The following is a 14720-nucleotide window of genomic DNA, read 5'->3' on the forward strand; positions in this document are numbered from 1 at the left end:
GCGCCACCGTTATGGATTGTTACGCCCTCCGATTATCGGATGTTACGCCCGTTGAGTACGCCCTTCCTAGGGAATGTTACGCCGTCGTAATTTCGCCCTCCTTTAGGGATGTACGCCTCCGTTATGGATGTTACGCCTCCGTTAGGGAATGTTACGCCCCGTTATGGGATGTTACCTCGAGTCGCCTCCTTTTAGGGATGTTACGGCCTCTTATGGATGTTAGCCTCTTAGGTCGCTCATTAGGATGTTACGCGCCCGTTATGGATGTATACCCTTAGGATTACGCCCCTCGCGTTATGGATGTTACGCCCTCCGTATGGATGTTTACGCCTCCTAGGGATAGCCTCCGTTATGGATGTTACGTGCTCCGTTAATCAGGACATGTTACGCGCTCCGTTATGATTGTTACGCGCTCGTTATGGTGTTATCGCTCAGTATGATTATCCCAGGCCCCTCCTTTAGGATGCTACGCCCCTCGTTAGGGATTTTACGGGCCTCCGTTTAGGGATGTTACGGCTCGCCTTAGGGATGTTACGACTCTCCCAGTTAGGGATGTTACGCTCTCCGTTAGGGATTTACGCCCTCCGTTAGGGGATGTTAACGCCTCCGTTAGGCCGGAACTGTTACGCCTCCTTAGGGGGATGTTACGCCCTCCGTTAGGTGGCAGCTGTTACGCCTCCCGTTCAAGCGGATGTTAACGCCCTCCCGTTGGGATGTTACGCCCTCCGTTTAGGGATGTTACGCCCCCCGTTATGGTTGTTCCTTAAATAGACATTCAATCTTAAGATTTCTTGGATTCAAATCTAATCATAAAGCATATGACATTTGAATCGCCCTCCGTTAGGGGATGTTACGCCCTCCGTTAGGGGATGTTACGCCCTCCGTTAGGGATGTTACGCCCTCCGTTAGGGATGTTACGCCCTCCGTTAGGGATGTTACGCCCTCCGTTATGGTTGTCTTAAATAGACATTCAAATCTTAAAGATTTCTTGGATCAAATCTATCATAAAGCATATGACATTTTGAATTTCAAAATGTCAGCTGAAGGCATAGTACCTCAGGATTGTATAATTACAGGCAGTCTGAATATAGTGTACAAGGCCAGGCACCACAACCTAATACATTATCTTTTTCTTTCTCAATATAATTTGTATCCAACATTTACTCAAGTGTTTCCTTTATTTTGGCAGTTCCCTGTACATGTGCCTATACTGCCATTCCACTTTTCTGGACACTGAATGAAGTCTATATTTTGGGGGGCTTTCAGTTGAAAAGACACTCCAGGCCTTTTTACAGATTGTTGATCTTTTTGTCTAAAAACAGTACTGCCATGTATGAGAAATGCATTTCAGCATATATTTGGCAAGAGAATCTTAGCTAGAACACATACATTTTCAAGATATCAAAAATGTTCAAGATATTAACAATTTCCAGAACCAGCACACTAAATCTGGTGAATGCAAAATCTTCTGAAGCCAAGATATCATATCAATAGTGATGGGGAAAATTGATGCAGTTACATATCGAGAATATTTTTGACGATATACTGTATCGTTTTGACTATCGCAATATTATTTTTGCGCTAGTTGACTGTACCTGAACCAAAATGTCAATGTATTTCCTTCATAGCTTGTTCTCTATCTTCTTTTTGAAATAGAGAGCCAATTTGTTTTCAGCACTTTTTTTATTTACATCAACTCGTTTTCTCATGGCTGTCTCTTGTCCGTCTGCAGCAAACATATGGTAAGCAATATGTTTGGACTGTGAAATCGCAATAAAATCACAGTATCGACTCGCAATATATGTAGAATTGTGAGATTCGCAAAACATATCATATGGGCACCTAAGTATCGTGACAATATCATATATTTACAAGACAGTAGAACACAACTCAAGACACTTACATTTTTTCTTTATTGCTTCATGAACACCTCATATTCATAACTAACACTGGGGGACAGTTGTGAGTGGAAAAACCAAGCTCTGTGAGCGCTTTCTAAAAGCCATGAAATATGAATGCCTAAAAACATTTTTTAAGCCTCCTACTCTGTAATGGTGAAGATGTATGCAATTTCCTAGTTAAACTGGTCAAAAAAATGAACTGCAACATATAGACCTTAAGGATAATCATGACCATGGTTTAATTTGGAAATGCCTAACTTTATTTGTACCCGCTTACGGTAGGTTGACCTTCCCACGGAATTACCCCTATATGCACAAAGCATGGGATAAAACCGAAAAGTTTTTTTTAAAGAATAGGAGCTTAGGGTAGAAGTCTAGTTGAGCAACTAAAACTGTATAATCAATAAAGATGGTTTAATATGTTGACAGGCAACGAAGGATTTATGGTGCGTTGAGGTAAATGTGTTTTATGGCTTTGCAATTTGCATATCTGTTTTCAGCATTAGGCCCAAAATCAACTTCCGCTTGAAAATAATGTCTTCAACATGTTTGTGCCTTTTTTAACCCTGCCAGTTGATGAGAGTAGGCTTGACAGCCTTTATCAGGCTCTTCCTGCCCTACGGTCATGGATGAGAGAGGAAAGAATTCCAGCAGGGTGACATCATCACTCTCAGACAATAGTGGCTTTCTCTTGCTGGGTCACTGAGGTTCTTTACTGTAGCCTTATTGAGTCATATCAAACTCAATGGGCTGTAGAAATAACAGGGAATCCGTTAAGAGACAACCCTCGAAGTCCTACGTACTTGTTTCCTGGACCCTTAGACTAAAGGACACTTTTAATCGAGGTGAGCATGCTTTTTTATTCAAAGAGTTTGATTTGGGTCTGGAAAACTGGCCCCCCTGAGTTGAAAAGAAAGACTGTATGAACTGTGAATAAGGCGGTCTCAGTCAGGCGGAGAAGTGGCCAGTGGTTAGTGTGACAGCTCTGAAGTGTGTGCATTATCATTTTTGCTTGGCGCCTGGGACCCCCCCAGCCCTCCCTCCCTGACTTGTCAAGGCCGTCCCGCTGAAGGGTGATGGGTGAGAGGGCTGGGGACTCCGGTGCTGGCTGGCTCACAGCCTCATCCCAGTGGAGGGCGTCAGGACGATGGGGGAGCGCACCTCTGACTGGCCCTGGAAGGAAAAACGGCCTGTCACTGCAATATCTCTCTGACACACACAGTCTGGCTGGGGACACCATCCAGTAAGAGATCACTCCATCTTGTCTCTCTCTCTCTGGCTTTCTCTCTTTCTCATTCTATCTCTATCTTCTTTTCTACTCTTTTACCCCCCCCCCCCCTAATGTCTCTATCTTGATATCTCACTCTCGTTTTATTTTTTTCTCCCATCCTTCCCTCCATCTTTCTCTCTCCCATCCCTCCCTCCATCTCTCTCCCATCCCTCCCTCCATCTCTCTCTCCCCTCCCTCCATCTCTCCATGAATAGACACCAGTCTTTGTGTTGTTTACCCTCAGTGTGCAGCAGCACTAGATATCTCGTGGATCGGTTTGATATATTCCTTATTAGGACTGCAGGTGCTGGCTGCCTTAACTCTCTCTCTCTCTAAGCCGTGCGTGTGTATAGACGCATTTAACATAGAACAGTGCTCTGCTCAGTGTGTCGCTGAATAATTCAGTAGATTTGAGAATAATAAGAAAAGCTGGTAAAAGGGAGAGGCTCTTCTGTGGTTTGGAAGTAAAGTGTGAACTCCCAGCTTAGTGGTTCCTTTGATTACTTACCTCGAGTCCTGAGTGTCTCACACACACACACACACACACACACACACACACACACACACACACACACACACACACACACACACACACACACGGTAGTTCTCAGCCTACCTGGATTACAGGGCAGAGAGGCTCCGTTCTGCCAGATGTCTTACAACAACAGGCACGCGAGTGCCAAGACAAGGCCTGCACACAGTCAGTCTGAGACACACACAGACCATAGTGGTGGATGGCACCATCCCTCTGAGATTGGCTTCAGAGTGTGTGTGCGCGTGTGTGTGTGTGTGAGAAACATGTTTTCTCTCGTGTTTTTCGGGGGTTGCACTGAAACGGCTCACCTCGTCGTTTTATTCATGTGTGTGTATCGCTGGTGTTCGTCTGTGTGTGCATTGTCGCGTGTTTAAATGCCTTGTTAACTAGGGCAGGGACGATTCCTCAGGATCGTGGCAAGGAAACAGAACACCAAGCGGATTTAACTTCTTTAGGAAAACGGAGCTAATGTTGTAAACAAACGTTATGTCGTCATCCAGAGTCGCATTTATTTATTTTCCAACCTACAGCACACGATATTTTTAAATACAGCAGGTTTTTAAAGGACCAAAGAGTTTATTTTGTGTTTTTCATTTTTTGCCATGTAAATATTGCGATAAAGGGCATCGTCACAGCCCTACTGTTAACCCCACCCTGACATAACAGTATGTCTCCCTGTGTCTCTCTCTGTTCCAGAGGGGCTCCATGAACAATGACGGAAGAGGTGATAGTTATAGCCAAGTGGGACTACTCGGCTCAGCAGGAACAGGAACTTGACATCCGGAAAAACGAGCGGCTGTGGCTCCTGGATGACAGTAAGACCTGGTGGAGGGTGAGGAACGCCTCCAACCGGACCGGCTACGTACCCTCTAACTATGTGGAGAGGAAAAACAGCTTAAAGAAGGCCTCGCTGGTGAAAAACATCAAAGACACACTCGGTGAGTTGGGTTAAGTGTGTAGGTGGGTGGACGAGGGTGTGCGTAAGACAGGGCATCTCTGCTATTTTCTAGGGGTGCACTGAGGCGGTGCGGCACACACTATCTCTAAGTAGTGTGTGTGTGTGTGTGTGTGTGTGTGTGTGTGTGTGTGCGTGTTTTCTTCTCTCTGCTGTTTTCTAGGGGTGCCTCCACAGAGGCGTCTCACCTCCGTGTGTTTCATGCGGATGAAGCACTGTTAAAATGCTTGACTACTTCACACACTTACACTCTCCAGTTAGAAATGTTTTCTCAAGGCTGGTGATATGTAAACAGTATGTTTAATACAGAAGAGTTTTGTTTTGTGAGGCGTCCCTTAAGCTATTCATTATCAGGCAAGGGAAAGCTGGTGTGATCGATCAGGAGAAATGCCGGTATTGAAGCAGCTTTTTTCCCAGGTCAGAGGAGGTAAGAACTAATTTAATATGAAGTGCAAGGATCAAAGATTTTCTTGGCTGGACAACGGCTGGGATTAGCTAATATTCTGTAATTTTCACTGTGGACTGATCGGGTAGAACTCTCACCCTTATTAGGCTAATGAATGAATCTCTGTTGGTACTAAGATGTTCGTACGCACAGAGAATTGGAGATCATTTCCAATTGAGCGAAAGGGCAAGGTGATGCAGTTTTTTATTTTTTATTTAAATTGTCGACACTCAAGAGTGATACTGGGCAATAGGAACTGAAGTTGTGATGAGACGGAACCTTGCCGTTCAATGTTATCAGTGAAGAATAGGCGCATGCATCAGAAATGCACAAGATAGATGAGACGTCTAACTGAAAGATTAGGATAACTAGCCAAGAGGATTTCTCCCAGTGCTTTGCCTAGTTGTCAGAGGTCTTGACAGACAATGCAATTAACAACCTGCTGCTTGTCTGATCCCAGCGCCGGGTCTCTGATCAGCCATGCATCCTATGCCGAGAGCCGAGAGATGGAGAGAATTAGAATGAGAGGAAGGGGGGGGGAAAGAAAGAGAGAGCGAGACAGGGAGTATGTTGGTAGTAAATCTCTCTGTCAGGAGAAACGAGCCATGGCCCATGCATTTACTGTCCCTGAATACTGCTTTATTTGATTGTACAGATAGCTGTACACTCATCTTGTAATCTCTCCTCTCTTCTCTGTGTCTTCTCTGTTTTCTTCTGATCTCTTTCTCTCTGGTCCTCTTTTCTCTCTCTGTCTCTCTCTCTCTCTCTGTCTCTCTCTCTCTCTCTCTCTCTCTCACACTTTTGTTATCTCTCTCTCTGTGAATTAATGAGCCTTGGAACTTCAGGAAACATTTTTCACATCTCTAATCTCCCCTATCATCCATCGCAGATGAATAATCTACATAATGTTTAGTGAGGATAAATTGAGAAGATAAATTGTAGCCCTGGGCAGGCAGAGAGTGGATAGCTCATCATGGACACGTGGCACATGTTGTGCTGTTTAGGGAATAATCGATCATTTGACGGCTGTTCGGGCCCACAGCTGACAGGTCGATATCTAACCTCCGTCATGACAGTCTGACAGGGTCTCCTACTGTTTGCTATGGCAACCTCAAGGGCACGTGTATTAAAATGGGGGTTAAATGAATCTGGTTTTGAGTGGAGGGGAATGGTATTAAGTATTAAGAACTGTAAAACCAAGCTACGACAGCTGTTGGTAACACCGGATGCAACCAGAGCCAACCATTTTTAGTTTATGGGATGTCTTTAATACGGCTGGATTTTGTTCCTCTCTTTCTCAGGAAACATAGTTCACTGCTGTTCCTCCCTGATGGGTTTTGGATATTAAAACACTTCTGGTCTTCCAGTCTTCGTTGGCTTATGTCCATCCCTTTTCAGTCAAAGGATGTCGGTCTTCGTTGCATGTTGCTCCCATGGTTGCAAGTCCCCAAGGTTGCGTCGCGCTTCAACAATCCACCGTTTGCTCTCTGTCAGTGGAATGCATTTGTAACCAACTTGCAGTGACCTGCCGTGTGGATCCCTCTGGCAGGATAGAGCGAACACAGGTTGTGTCCATCAATTAGAGCAGCTCTCTGGCAACGCGCCATGCTGCTCTGCTCGGTGGATTGGCTGTAACAAGCTTCACAGAGGTTACACAGATCTGTGTCCTTTATGTCTCATCACGAGGATAACCTACTTACTGTGTTCTCTATCCAACTCCCAACAGCGTCGCCGTGGAGCGTTCAGGTGGAAATATGTTATGTAGAACAGACCTCTGACAGAATAGGGGATCTTGTTGGCTCTATTCATGATATTTCTATGTGCAACGTTCAACACATTTGCTTCCTGAATGTGACTCTGGTCTGCATTAGACTATTAGGCCTATACTATATCTGTTTAAGTGTTAATGCCCTCGATGCCGGTGTTTGGGGGATATATTGRCACAGGTGTTGAGAAACATCGTCTCGGGCCAGGAAACCGTGCCAATATATCCTCCAMACACCAGCTTCGAGGGCATTATCCCTTTTTAACAGGTTACCAACATATTCAAATAATGATTGACATAGTTTCATTAACTTTATTTRGATTCATTTTTTCATACTATTTCATCCTTCCACGAGATATAGTCCTGATACAAATCTAGGGGTTGCCACCCAAGCCGGCAGGTCGTTCRTTATATCRGTTCGGTTGACAGAGAMGCGACTCAGTCGTTAAGTCTTTTTGTTCTGTATCTATGGACACGACCCAGTCGTTCATTYTAAATGTTCCATTGCCATACTGGCTGGCAACGTTCTTATCCCTTGCTTGCTARCTAGCCAACTACGGTTAACTTAGTCATGTCAAAAAGCCAGAATAACAGCAAAGTGGCTGCATTTTCATTTGTTTAAGCTGTTTTCTAGTGACATGGATTTCGATACATTCATAACAATGAGCTAATGATGCACCATTTTGCCTGGCATAGAAAACTTGCTCTCTCGTCAGGACACTGTTGTTTAGAGGAGCTAGTCAACAACACAGCTAACACAATCACTTCAAACTGAAGCTGGAAAGACTGTAAACTAGCTGCATTTCGTTTAGTTTGACCTGTTTTCTGTTGACATTTCTTTGTATATGTCCTTAAACATGATGCTGATTCAGGATTTCGACTGACTGAGAAAAGCTGCCTGTCTGTCTCGTCCCAATCTCCCGACCCCGACACGTTCATTACTATGGGACAGCTGTAGATCAAATTTCAATATTGAAATAATGTTGTAAATGTCAGAGAGCCAGACTGCAAGTTTTATACACATCTCTGCTATTGAAAACYACTCTAAAAGAAATGGGAGATAATGTCTAGATGCTTTTTATAGTGGAGATCAAATGTATAAATTGTCTGGCTGGGCTGATGAGACAGTAGATTGCACAGTGAGATGGAACAGAGTAAATAGGCATTTCCACCTCATAGCTTTAGCCGGTGGTAACTTGTGCAATAAACACTGGCTGGAATGCGGTTTTAACCAATCAGCGTCCGGGATCAGACCCCACCCGTTGTATAAATAGTGAGTAACGTGAGGGTGTTATCTGCTGCTAACAGTGACACATACTCTTCCCTTCCAATCCAGCTATTTATCAATTAATATAAACCTGGAGACACTGTTTAAAGGGGGAACTCTATATCCACTACAGCTCTCTTTGTTCTCTGTTGTCAGGCCTGTAGTGAGACAAAGAGCTTTTTGGCTTCTCACTCTCACCCCACCCAAGGCAGATGAAGTGGTGGAAGGCGGGTGTTAATGCTTTGTGTAAGGAATGCACACTCAAATACCATCAGGCTTACGCACTGTACACCGTGATTCCAAATGCGGACATGCGCTTAAACGCACACACGCCTTGAACGCACACACACACACACACAAGTGAACTTGCTAACTGCTATGTTCTTGTTGCATTGAATTGTTTGCATCCCCGATGGGGATCAGTAGAAATGTCAGAACATTAACCAATCATCTCCAGACAACTTGCTACAACCTTGGCTTCCTCCAGGGACAACCCCTGTATGTGTATGGCTGGACCTCCATCTGTTTTCTGATTTGGTTATTACCAGGGTTACTTCAACCAGTGACACGTTTGCCTTCTCCAAGGCAGGTGTTATGCTTTCATGTTTTCACTGCAATCACCTAAGCGATGCAATATTTGTTTTAGTCAGTCACCAGTTGATTTGAATCCTATCTAGTGTAGGTCTACTTATTTTCTATGTTTATTTAGTCATAAAGTGTGTGTGTGTGTGTGTGTGTGTGTGTGTGTTCTATCCTAAGTAATCAGGTTTCTGCAGTACATAATCATCTCTAACCACTGAGGTGTTATAATTACCAACACAACTGCAGCCCTTTGTAGCGATTCAAATGACCTCCGTTTCTGCTTTGGAGCTGGGTCTACTGATAGGCTTCCAATGTGTTCTTAGCKCTCCATTGGGKGCCAGTCAGTATAATGCTCTGCCTGTGGAAACGTTGGCTCCGTTCACCTTCCCACAAATAATGACCTGGTGCCAACCCAGCTAGGATGAAACTCAACTCAATGTCCTCCGTTCACCTTAATGGAACAGTTCACATTGGGTGCCTCAGAAATGGCACCCTGATCCCTATATAGTGCGCAACGATTTTTTTTTTTTTATACCAGAGCTCAGATCAAAAGTAGTGGACTATATAGTGAATAGGGTGCCATTTGGGACACAGACAGTCTTGCCAACAGGAACCTTTTTCAAAACAACTAAAACTATAATCTACCTTTAACGTTTCTTTATGGGCTATTGAATAATCATGACATTAAACAAACAAACAAACACGAGTTGGGTAATTAACCAATAAGGCCCGAGGGGGTGTGGTACAGTTGAAGTCGGAAGTTTACATACACTTAGGTTGGAGTCATTAAAACTAGTTTTTCAACCACTCCACAAATTTCTTGTTAACAAACTATMGTTTTTTCAAGTCGGTTAGGACATCTACTTTGTGCATGACACAAGTCTTTTTTTTAAATAATTCACTGTATCACAATTCCAGTGGGTCAGAAGTTTAAATACACTGAGTTGACTGTGCCTTTTAAACAGCTTGGAAAATTCCAGAAAAKGATGTCATGGCTTTAGAAGCTTCTGATAGGCTAATTGACATCATTTTAGTCAATTGGAGGTGTACCCGTAGATGTATTTCAATGCCTACCTTCAAACTCAGTGCCTCTTTGCTTGACATCATGGGAAAATCAAAAGAAATCAGCCAAGACCAAGTCTGGTTCATCCTTGGGAGCAATTTCCAAAGGCCTGAAGGTACCACGTTCATCTGTACAAACAATAGTACGCAGTATAAACACCATGGGACCACGCAGCCATCATACCTCTCAGGAAGGAGACGCGTTCTGTCTCCTAGAGATKAACGTACTTTGATGCGAAAAGTGCAAATCAATCCCAGAACAACAGCAAATGACCTTGTGAAGATGCTGGAGGAAACAGGTGCAAAAGTATCTATATCCACAGTAAAACGAGTCCTATATCGACATAACCTGAAAGGCCGCTCAGCAAGGAAGAAGCCACTGCTCCAATACCCCCATTTAAAAAAGCCAGACAATGGTTTGCAACTGCACATGGGGACAAATATCGTACTTTTTGGAGAAATGTTCTCTGGTTTGATGAAACAAAAATAGAACTGTTTGGCCATAATGACCATCGTTATGTTTGGAAGAAGACGAAGAACACCATCCCAACCATGAAGCATGGGGGTGGCAACATCATGTTGTGGGAGTGCTTTGCTGCAGGAGGGACTGGTGCACTTCACAAAATAGATGGCATCATTAGGGAGGAAAATTATGTGGATATATTGAAGCAAGTTAAAGCTTGATCGCAAATGGGTCTTCCAAATGGACAATGACCCCAAGTATACTTCCACGTTTGTGGCAAAATGGCTTAAGGACAACAAAGTCATGGTATTGAAGTGGGTATCACAAAGGCCTGACCTCAGTCCTATAGAACATTTGTGGGCGGAACTGAAAAAGCGTGTGCGAGCAAGGAGGCCTACAAACCTGACTCAGTTACACCAGCTCTGTCAGGGGGAATGGGCCAAAATTCATCCAACTTATTGTGGGAAGCTTGTGGAAGGCTACCCAAAACATTTGACCCAAGTTAAACAATTTGAAGGCAATGCTACCAAATACTAWTTGAGTGTATGTAAACTTCTGACCCACTGGGAATGTGATGAAAGAAATAAAAGCTGAAATAAATAATTTGCTCTGCTATTATTCTGACATTTCACATTCTTAAAATAAAGTGGTGATCCTAACTGACCTATGACAGGGAATTTGTACTTCGATTATATATATTTGGCTAAGGTGTATGTAAACATCCGACTTCAACTGTATATGGCCAACATACCATGGCTAAGGGCTGTTCTTAWSMACGACGCAACGCRGMGTGCCTGGATGCAGTCCTTAGCCGTAGTATTTTGACCATATACCACAATCCCCCGAGGTGCCTTATTGCTATTATAAACTGGTTACCAACRWAATTAGAACAGTWWAAAGAARTGTCTTGTCATACCCGTGGTATGAGTCTGATATACGACGGCTGTCAGCCAATCAGCATCCAGGGCTTGAACCACCCAGTTSATAATGACAMATAAATCATGTTTGTCGAAGATGTGGCTAATTAAAATTGGTTGACCTAAGGCAGTCAAGTAGATACATTGTGTTTTTAAATGAACCCTCCAAGTACAGTTGTCTGATGAAGATATTTGTTGTTAATGACTCTTGCTTATCAGTGATTCTGTAAACAAGGTGGTTAAAGGCCTTTCCTCTTGTTTAGCTACATTCTTTATGAGTCTTGGCACTCTGCAGACCTCATTCTGGTGTGCTACCCTCATTGATTTGACCTTTTCTCTGTCATAATGTCAGTGTAATGAGGGTTGCGTTCAGGCCAGTGTAAAAGCTATAGGCCAGTGTAAAAGCTATAGGCCAGTGTAAAAGATATAGGCCAGTGTAAAAGCTATAGGCCAGTGTAAAAGCTATAGGCCAGTTGGCCACGGGCTCTGTCAGTACGGTGTTCAACCATTCAGGGCTGGCACTTGGACATTGTTGTTACGGATTGATTTGTTGCCATGTGATGTATATGGTCACGTTGTCTTTGCTTCCAACTTCAGTGGCCCAAATTGTAGTATGCTGCTCAGCTAGGGGAGACGATGTGTCTTCTAGTTAACCAGAGCGTTGCTGGTCAGTACTAAATGTTAGCGTTGTAAAATSTGTATTTTCAAGCTGATCGTATTGCAGTCCTAATATATAGATCAAACTACGTTGTGCTTGTCCGGAACTTGTGAAATGCGTTTGACAAAAAGTGGTGCTCTGCTTACTCCGAGCCAGATGCTGATACTGCTGAAGTTTCTTCCTTCTTCTCTTCTGATTGAAGAGAGTTGTCAAGGGAATTGAGTCTGTGATGGGCGATCGGAGGATAGTAGAACAGACAGAGAAATTGCTGCTCAGACAAGAATGACTAAGGCTTGATTTGACAAGTGACAGCGCGATGGGGAGCCGTAGAGGGGTGTAGAGTTAAACRACTAGAGTATTGTCTGGGAGATGAGCACTCTCCTCTACTCTCTACTTGCTCCATCCTACCGCACTATCCTCCTCTCTCCATCGTCCTCCATCCCTCTCTTCCTCTAAGTACACCCACACAGCTTTCCCAGCCATCATGCAGAGAGAAAAAAATGTAATTAAGAGAAAATGAGTTCCCGGCAAACCTCAGATAATCATCTTACTCTGATATTCATCAGTGATTGTAGGGTAGATATAGGTAGACGTAGCCTAGGTATCGGTTTACAGTATATCCTCCCTGTGCTGGAATTTAATTTCAGACCGAGGCATGGAGAAGAAAATCAGCTTTATGAAAATTGAATAAAGCGAAAGTTGTTGGCGAGTGATTCATTAGTCTCATACCACACCTTAAGTGAAGTGTCTCATCAGGAGAGAGAGGAGAGAGGAGGGAGGGGGAGGACAGCCTAGATCCTACATACTGAGAAACCACACCAACACACACACACACACACACAACACACACACACACACACACACACACACACACACACACACACACACACACACACACACACACCAGCACATGGAGACCGACAGCATGACGGACCGAAACAGTTAAATATGACCCAACAAACAGAAAATATACCTCAGAGTTAAAATGACGAGAAGACAGCCCTCGTCTCCATGATCAGCCTCCACTCATGACACAGAAAGGCCAGGTGCAGCGTCACAGGTAAACGTGGATTAAGAAGCTGCTTCTGTTTCAGCCTGGGGGTGGGAAAAAAAGTGAGCGATTTGGGAAACAGTGACCTTGAGAGGTGGGGGGGTGAAATACCATCACTTAGCCCCTGTCACAACTATCTCCCCATCAACAAGCCATTCACCCCTCACACAACAAACGGTGAGGAGGAGGCACCGTCACTATTTATAGCTTTCCGCAGAAATAAAGGACAAAGCTAACATTCGTTTTACATTCTGGAGCGTACTGGGTTGTTGTTTCACACGGTAGGGCCGATGCCATTTCAAGGGTTGTAGATCAAGCGGCAGGCAGGCAGGGAGATTAGCATTTACACGCACACATAACTTTTCTAAGAGATGACGCACACATACCGTCCTCCTCGGCAAGCTCTGACAGCTGGTCCATGACTTTCACGCTCATTCCTCTGCAGCATGCAACAACAAAGAGGGCACTCCGTGCTGCGCTCACACACCACGACGGTAACGACACGCTGACTCACAGTCGCACCCACTAACCACGCCTGCGATGACAGTGACAACACTAATTAGACAACAACAAGCGCTAATTGGACCTGAAAGATAATCAAAAAGATAAGTAGGCATAAATGGTGAGGAAGTGCCTTGAGAGCATAAAGCCCAATTGGCCCAGCGTCGTCCGGGTTGGGGGGGGCTTGACTTGGCTCATTGCGCTCTAGCGACTCCTTGTGGCGGGCCGGGTGCCTGCATGCCGACCTCGGTCGTCAGGTGAACAATGTTTCGTTCGATTACATTGGTGCGGCTGGAATCCGGTTAAGCAGCGCGGTTTGGTGGTTCATGTTTCAGAAGACGAATGACTCGATCTTCATCCTGCCCGAGCCCGTTGGAGTTGGACCTTCACCTCACGAGCCGTTGGAGTTGGACCTTCACCTCCAGAGCCCGTTGGAGTTGGACCTTCACTCGACGAGCCCGTTGGAGTTGGACCTTCACCTCCCAGCCTTGGAGTTGTACCTTCGCTCCCGAGCCCGTTGGAGTTGCAGCGATGAGACAAGATGAAATTGGGGGTAAATTTAATTTAAAAAGAAGAGTGGCTACCCCGATCAACTGGGCCCTACACAGCCATCCATTCAACTGGGCCCTCATCAGCCATCCATTCAACTGGGCCCTCACCCAAGCCATCCATTCAACTGGGCCCTCACCAAGCCATCCATTTCAACTGGGCCCTCACCAAGCCATCCATTCAGCTGGGCTCACCAATCCATCCATTCAACTGGGCCCTCACCAACCATCCATTCAGCTGGGCCCTCACCAAGCCATCCATTCAACTGGGCCCTCACCAAGCCATCCATTCAACTGGGCCCTCACCAAGCCATCCATTCAACGTGGCCCTCACAAAGCCATCCATTCAGCTGGGCCCTCACCAAGCCATCCATTCCTGGGCCTCACCAAGCCATCCATTCAACTGGGCCCTCACCAAGCCATCCATTCACTGGCCTCACAAAGCCATTCAGGCTACAGCCATCCATCACTGGCCTCACCAGCCATCCATTCAACTGGGCCCTCACCAAGCCATCCATTCAACTGGGCCCTCACCAAGCATCCATTTCAACTGGGCCCCTACCAAGCCATCCAGTCAACTGGGCCCTCACCAAGCCATCCAGTCAACTGGGCCCTCACCAACCATCCACTTCAACTGGGCCCTCACCAAGCCATCATTCAACTGGCCTCACCAGCCACATTAACTGGCCTCACCAAGCCATCATCACCAGGCCAAGGTGAGTCACAGTGTGGACCCATACAGCTGACTCGTCGATGCTTAACGATACGCTCTTAATTTATGCTGATTAAGAAAAACAGGC

The 14720-nt window shown here is 45.0% G+C and overlaps 1 pseudogene; it reads left to right on the forward strand.

The window, feature by feature from the left end:
* Positions 1 to 14720, forward strand: part of LOC111953713 (cytoplasmic protein NCK2-like) — a 58555-nt pseudogene that overhangs the window by 38576 nt on the left and 5259 nt on the right.

The sequence above is a fragment of the Salvelinus sp. IW2-2015 genome, linkage group LG27, assembly GCF_002910315.2.
Source record: "Salvelinus sp. IW2-2015 linkage group LG27, ASM291031v2, whole genome shotgun sequence".
In the NCBI taxonomy this organism is placed as follows: domain Eukaryota; kingdom Metazoa; phylum Chordata; class Actinopteri; order Salmoniformes; family Salmonidae; genus Salvelinus; species Salvelinus sp. IW2-2015.